Genomic DNA, 8,189 nt, shown 5'->3' on the forward strand with positions numbered 1-8,189 from the left:
GCTCTTTTTGGTCATAAGAGACAGTGGCAGAAACATTATGTACAAAATTAGTTACAAATAACGTGAAAAAACACACACAATAGCACAATTGGTTAGGAGTCCGTTAAACGGCGGCTATGTCCTCCGGCGCTATACTACTACACGTCTCAACAACATACACTACCGTTCAAAAGTTCTGGGTCACTTAGAAATGTCCTTGTTTTTGAAAGAAAAGCACATAGTACACATCATTGTATGAGATCTTCAGTTTCTTGGCAATTTCTCGCATGAAATAGTCTTCATTTCTCAGAACAAGAATAGACTTACGAGCTTCAGAAGAAGTGCTTTGTTTCTGGCCATTTTGGCCTGTAATCGAACCCGCAAATGCTGATGCTCCAAATACTCAACTAGTCTAAAGAAGGCCAGTTTTATTGCTTCTTTAATCAGAACAACAGTTTTCGGCTGTGCTAACATAATTGCAAAAGGGTTTTCTAATGATTAATTAGCCTTTTAAAATGCTAAACTTGGATTAGCTAACACAATGTGCCATTAGAACATAGGGATGATGGTTGCTGATAACGGGCCTCTGTACGCCTATGTAGATATTCCATTAATAATCTACAGCTACAATAGTGATTTACAACATTAACAATATCTACACTGTATTTCTGATCAATTTGATGTTATTTTAATGGACAAAAAAAATGCTTTTCTTTCAAAAACAAGGACATTTCTAAGTGACCCCAAACTTTTGAACGATAGTGTTAATTAACCACCACAATCAACCAAAACTCTTGCACACCTCATTGAATTCATCCCTCATCAGTGTTCTAAACTGCCCTATTGGCACCAGAGATCCAAGATTGAATGATGTTTGTAAATTATTCTAAACATTTGGGGGCTTTAAAACTAAAGGCTGATTTACATAGGTTGGTAGAGACACGAGGGCCCAACCCTGTGAGTGAGTTTGGTGCCCCGTATTTGTATACTTTAACAGAGAAGTGAGATATGTTGGAAGCTTGTGCAGAACAGCTTTGTAATCAAGAAGGGAGAGGTGAAGTGATCTATGGAAATTAAGAGAGGTCCAGCTAACCTTCTGATAAAGCATGCAGTGATGAGTATTAAACCTGTCACCTGTGATAAAGCGAAGTGCACTATGGTGTCCTGCATCCAGGAATTTAGAGTAGTGGCTGTTGCATTCTGATAAATGGTGTCACCAAAATCAAAAGCTGGCAGGAAGGTTGCCTGTACAACATGCTTCCTGCTGTTTAGGGAGAGGCATGATCTAGTGAAATAAAATAAGTCTATTTTAAATCTCAGCTTCTTAACTAGCTCATCCGTATGTTTTTTTTTTATTCAAATTTTTGTCAATCCAAAAGCCCAGATATTTATTGGCAGGAATCTGCACAATAAAATAACTATTCAATGCATAAATGTGTAAACCATTTGAAATATTTCTATGAGAATTAGAAAACCACATACATTTAGTTTTTCCTCATTAAGTACCAATTTAAATCAACAAGGCTTTGTGCAAGGCAACAAAATCTAATTGCAGCTCTAACATCCTGGTCAATAGTAGGGGCAAAAGAGTACATAACAGTGTCTTATGCATACAGATGATTTTTGCAGATAGACCAATATTATTTATATACAGTAAATATTAAAGAGGACAGGTCCCAAAATCTACCTCTGCGGGACTCCTTTAAAAATATCGAGGCAGCTTGACTTGACACCATCAGAAAGCATACTGTGTTTCCTGTCTGACAAATAGTTCTCAAACCACTTGCAAGACGCCTGGTCGAGTCCCACTTCAGACAACCTCTGCATGAGTAGGAGATAGTCGACAGTATCAAAGGCCTTGGATAGGGCTGTAAATATGGCAGCACAGTAATTCCTATGATCTAAGCAATTTAACACATCATCTAAGACAAGCGTAACTGCTGAAACGGTGCTATGACAAGGTCTTAAACCAGGCTGGTGCACATTAACATTATCATTTGTAGTAAAAAAAAACAGTTTTTTGCTGACAGTTTGCCAGTGACTTTAATATTTTTGGAAGGCAAGATAGTTTAGAAATGGAGTGGTAGTTATCTAGGTCAGAAGGATCCCCACTTTGTGAAGGGGGAGGACATGCGCCGCCTTCCAGATCTTAGGAATAGCACCAGAAGTAATTGTTAAATAAATAAAACATGTGGGTCAAATGTTCTACAATGAGGGGGGCAGAAAGCTGCAGTAGAAAGGGAGCAACCATTTTTTGGCCCTCCAGCACTACTTCCAGCAGCATCTGGTCTCCCATCCAGAGACAGACCAGGACCAATCCTGCTTAGCTTCAGAGGCAAGCCAGCAGTGGGATGCAGGGCAGTATGCATGCTGTGAAAGTTTCTTTTTTAAAGTGCATTATTATCTGCCATCTGTTCAGAGGTGAATAAAGGACTCCCTCTAGTGGAACTTGAAGTATTTTCAGAAACCATTCTCCCAAAAAGATGGTCAGCTTAGACAAACGGTTATTAAAAGCACTACAAATGTTATTTTTGTCTGTTACAGGACCAGAGGCTGTCATAACTTGCTGGGGCAATAAGCTCCTATTACCACCGACGGCTGCAAATATTGAGGTGGCATATACTTATGGTAACCCAATACAACCCACTGGGCACAGACGTCAATTCAATGTCTATTTCACATTGGTTCAATGTAATTTCATTGAAATGACGTGAAAACAATGTTGATTCAACCACTGTGTGCCCTGTAGGAAATTAACACAGATTTAGCACTTTGTTGCGCACATGTTAGGCTATACATCGTGATATAACTTCATTGATTGAACAACATTTTTTATTTCAATATGACTGAAATAGGCCGATAGCCTACTGTTTATGTTTGAATGTAGTCATCTCTGTTTTAATTTGAAGCATCCTTTTATACGTTGCTTATTTGTATCAATTGCAAAGACATTGGCAACATTGTATTTGTAGTCAACTTTGTTCTGAAATGATCAGCAGTCATAGAGAGATGGATAAATCATGTTATTCTATGTTTAGTGGAGATCTTCTGTGTATAAAGTGATGCGAGAGAGCAAAAAAAGCCTCTAACAACGCACTTGACTGTTCTACAGGTGGTCTGAGCCAGGTGCTAGACCACGAGCAACGTTAATAACAATGGTTTTGGGAAACAGCTCAGAGATTTAACGATGCTCCTATGAAGGTTCTAATGATACTTTTTTTGCCAAGAGTGTGCAAAGCTGTCGTCATCAAGACAGAATATAAAAGAATATAAAATATAAAATATATTTTGATTTGTTTTACACTTTGTTGGTTACTTCATGACTCCATATGTATTATTTCATAGTTTTGACATCTTCACTATTTTTCTACAATGTAAAAAATAGTAAAATAAAGAATAACCCTTTAATTAGTAGGTGTGTTCAAACTTTTGACTGGTACTATATAAATATATATATACATACATACATACATACATACATATACACATATTTTTAAAATATATTTTCCTTAATTATTTTCCACTAACCCTACCACTCCTTCCATACTTCAAGCTTAAACAATTTAACAATATTTATCTTTTGTTTGTTTTTACTCCTATATTCTTCTGCTACCCTCAACCCATCCCATCTATTTCTGAAGACCATCCAGTTCGATTTCTATTTGCCATATATTTTTAACTGTGCTGTTTCACAAAAGTACCGAACCTATATACATTTTCTGGACACAGTATACATTAGTTATCTTGTTGTTATTAGTCCCACCCTTCATCTCCACTCAACCCCTCCCATCTATCGCTTAACACCATCTCTTTTGGATTTCTATTTGCCATATATTTTTCAACTGTGCTGTGATGTTTCACGAACGTTCTCATAGTTTATACAGATTGTAAATTAAAAATAACATTTTTGCTAAAAGTATTATTATATTATTGATTGATTGACTATGACTTTTCAAATCACCCAGTAGTGCTATCTGCAGAGTTAACTCCAGGTAAATGTTGCAATTCTTCTGCCCTTCCTGGACCTGTGACCAAAAACAAGCTATATATGGACAGTCCCAAAACAAATTATCTAATGATTCTGTCTCTTGAAATGATAATGTGTGTGTGTGTGTGTGCGCATGTGTGCTGTAGTAGAAGAAACACTGCCTGTCAGGAATGTCTGGGCTAAGCCACAATGGACTGAGCGGAACTGAACTGTGCCATGTAGCCCCACAGACCCAGAAGAGTTTATTTTAGCCTCGGTCTTTGATTGGACCAATCAGCCTTGATTCTGTTCCACCATGAGAGCCATTACCGGAGCCTGGCTGAGCTCGCTCTCTCTCTCTCTGTGGGCAGAAGCTCCACTGTATCGACATCCAGGCCTGGGAAGAAGAGCCTCTCTCCACTCTCTTCCCAGCTGTGTATGGTCTGCCAAGGTCAGAAGCAGCCAGGACGATCTGATGGAGGGAATTCAACCAGCACTTAGATTAATCCTACTGAGCCTGTCCTTGGTCCTACAATGTCTGTCTATTGATATTGCAACCTTTCTCTGAGTGCATATTGTGTGCACAATGTCATGTGTGTTCAGCTGTATTGTACATATTGTCCCTTCATGGTGCACTTCATTTGGCACTCAATTAGTGGTACCGCTGATATTTGAGAAAATAGGAACTAATGAGGGATGCCAACAGTGTGAAATCTGCCGTGCCTAGATGACCGTGCCATTCATCTATGGTGCCTAAAATCTAGATAACCGTGTCAGTCAATGTATTGTACCCTTCTGGTGGTTTTAGCGTAACAGACTTTAGCACCCCCCCTCCTCAGATGGCGTCACAGGGTTCCTCTGAGCCTCCATTTTTGGTGCTCTGATTTTTCCTCTGCCACGGGTAACATGCTCCCATTTTTCCAGTGAGACGGCTGGCTGGGACTTCCTTCACCTCAATCTGCCTGGAGGAAAGGTGAGAGTCTCATTCTAGAGGTGTCTCTGGGTGCATCTCCATAGTCTGAAGTGGTTTCCTCTCCACATTTACTCTCCACATTTACTCTCCTTCATCTTCCCTAATTAGGAAAAGAACCAGGAACTTCCTTTTGACTGTCCAATTGATTTCATATCAGTGCAAGAAGGAAAGAAGAGGAGGAGAGGAAACCACTATAGTTGGATTTTCTTGGGGATTCGTCATGTCTTCATTAATTTGCTTCATATGTATGAAGCCGATATTGTGCAATGTAAATCACTACATATTATTATTTCCCTGGCCCCATATTATGAGTAGACAAGATTGTTCTGATTGTTCTGGTCCCAACCAGAGTTGGAACCAGTTCAGGGAACATTTTGGGAGGAACAGAATCAGCACCACGAAATAAAGTGATCTACTGTATATTGTTTCGGAATATAACTGTTGTTTTAAAACCATGGGAACCGGTTAATAACATAAATTTACATTCCGGGAATTTTTTCCAGTCCCTCAAAAACCATAACAAATCACCTATGCAAAGCCCTCACTCTGTCACTCTGAAACTTATTCCAGTGTCTGCCTGCCAGCTAAAAATCTTTGCCAGTGTGTGTTCATGTGTAGGCCCCTCCCCCACTGAAGCATAGTCAAATAGCCTGTTGACATTACAAGCATGATTCAGAAATTAAGTAGAGAGATTTTTAATTAAAGAATGGATTCACATTTTCAATGCTCGTTAAGGATACTATAGTTACCACATTTCACATTGGATTTATTAACTACAAAAAGGTAAGAAGTTTTTATTTGAATTCTTGTTCCCCTCTGTACACACAAGCTAGCTGGTCCAAGTTCAAAGACATTCAAAGTTGCTTCATAGAAGCCACTCCTCCATAGGTATAATTCTGTGAGCCTAATTCAGATAATACATTAAATAAAAGCTAGATGCCCTGTGCTTTAAGCCAGGCCTACTCTTTCACCCTCTCTCGCACTCTCTCCAGCTGCAAAATTTCAGTCAAATCTAGCGCCCAACACTCATCTGTAAATAGCTTGCGTGCTCCATAGCAAGCTGCACTATCCGCATTGATTGGCAATGAAGTAATTTAATGTTGAATTAATATAAATTTCACAGGTTTAATGATGATGATTTCAGAGGTTTAAAAAGGAACAGAAAGGAACAATATAAAATATTACTTTTTTAGTTTGAACAGTGGAAAGGAACAAAAAAAACATAAGGGTTCTGTTCAGAACGAAACGATTGGAAAATAATTTAGGTTCCAACCCCTGGTCCCAACACAATATATTATGGCGGCACCTGCTCTTGAGGTGGAGGCCTAGAGAGGCATATCATAAAGCATTTCAATTGATCTCTGATGGGTACCTACAGTATGTTATACATACACTACAGGGGAGGCTGCTGAAGGATGGACGGCTCATAATAATGTCTGCTATGGAGTCAATGGAGATATATCAACCACATGGAAACCACATCTTTGATGTGTTTGTTACCATTCCATTGACTCCATTCCAGCCATTATTATGAGCCGTCCTCCCCTCAGCAGCCTCCAATGATACACTATAATAAACATACATAACATACCATATCTATCTGGTATCATAGGTGTTGTTCAAAGGGGGGCCCTTGGTTCTATCTGTGATAGTATTACAGATAGACTGTAGTATTATCAAAGAGAAAATGATGATGTATTGTGTAATGCACATGCGTGTCAAGTTTCATTTCTCTCCTACCAGGGTACCAATGAGGACACAGGGGAATGGCCCTGCATGGAAAAATCTGATTCGGGCAGGAGAAACCATTAACGCTCAGTCTGTGCTGCTGTCACTTGCCCACAGTATCGCTGTGACAAAGCAAGTAAGGATTTGTAGGACAGGAAAAGGCAATGGGGGATGGGTGTGAGGACTAAAATCCAGGAGGGAGTTGTAGAGCAGTGCATTATGGGTTGAAATACCTCAAACTAACTGGGGGAATCTCCAACGGCTTTCCATCCCAATCCCTGTGTGGCCCAAGGGCAAGAGAGTGTTCTGTTGAATCTGTGAAAACGCTGGCGTGTCTGAGCAAGAAGTAATCTCAGAGCTGTGCTGGTCATTCCTCATTTAAGACAAACTGAAATACTGTCAGGACTACGTACAATAGTCAGCTGACTGAAAAAGTGTGTGTGTGTTGTTATGTCTTAGGGTGTTAAGTTCACTTCTCATCATATGTTGTTGTTTCACACATTTCAAGACAAAATGCTGTATTTGCACGTACTTATTAATAACTCATGTTCGTTAGCTGTTGCCCGTACTGTACTCCGTCTGCTCACCAGTGCATGTATGTCACAACCTACATTTCACATATGAACACTATCTACGCAGGCTGTGTCTGTAATACCACCCTAAAGCTCTGTGGATATCCTACAGAAGTATGTGCAGTTATAGTGCATTCGGAAAGTATTCAGACCCCTTGACTTTTTCCACAATTTGTGACGTTACAGCCTTATTCTAAAATGGATTCAATTGTTTTTTCCCCCTCATCAATTTACACACAATAATCTATAATAACGAAGCAAAAAGCATTTTTATATTTTTTTTGCAAATATGTAAACATTTAAATAATACATTTACATAAGTATTCAGACCCTTTAGTCAGTACTTGTTGAAGCATCTTTGGCAACGATTTCAGCCGCAAGTCCTCTTGGGTGTGATGCTACAAGCTTGGCACACCTGTATTTGAGGATTTTCTCACATTCTTCTCTGCATATCCTCTCAAGCTCTGTCAGGCTGGATGCGGAGCGTCGCTGCACACCTATTTTCAGGTCTCACCAGAGATGTTAGATCGGGGTTAAGTCCGGGCTTTGGTTGGGCCACTCAAGGACATTCAGAAACTTGTCCTGAAGCCACACCTTTTTAAATTTGTTATAATTATTTATTACAAAAAACACAAGGAAGGGGTAACATTAAAGTATTAGAACAGGAAGGACAAACAATACAGCATCAAGACACTATCAAACATGTATCAGTCTTTCTGCAGCAGAGCCATCCTTATGTGTGAGGGTGTCTACTACCACTATCAAACATGTATCAGTCTTTCTGCAACAGAGCCATCCTTATGTGTGAGGGTGTCTACTACTACTATCAAACATGTATCAGTCTTTCCGCAACAGAGCCATCCTTATGTGTGAGGGTGTCTACTACTACTATCAAACATGTATCAGTCTTTCCACAACAGAGCCATCCTTATGTGTGAGGGTGTCTACTACCACTATCAAACATGTATCA

The sequence above is a fragment of the Oncorhynchus tshawytscha genome, linkage group LG30 (genome assembly GCF_018296145.1).
Source record: "Oncorhynchus tshawytscha isolate Ot180627B linkage group LG30, Otsh_v2.0, whole genome shotgun sequence".
Lineage (NCBI taxonomy): Eukaryota > Metazoa > Chordata > Actinopteri > Salmoniformes > Salmonidae > Oncorhynchus > Oncorhynchus tshawytscha.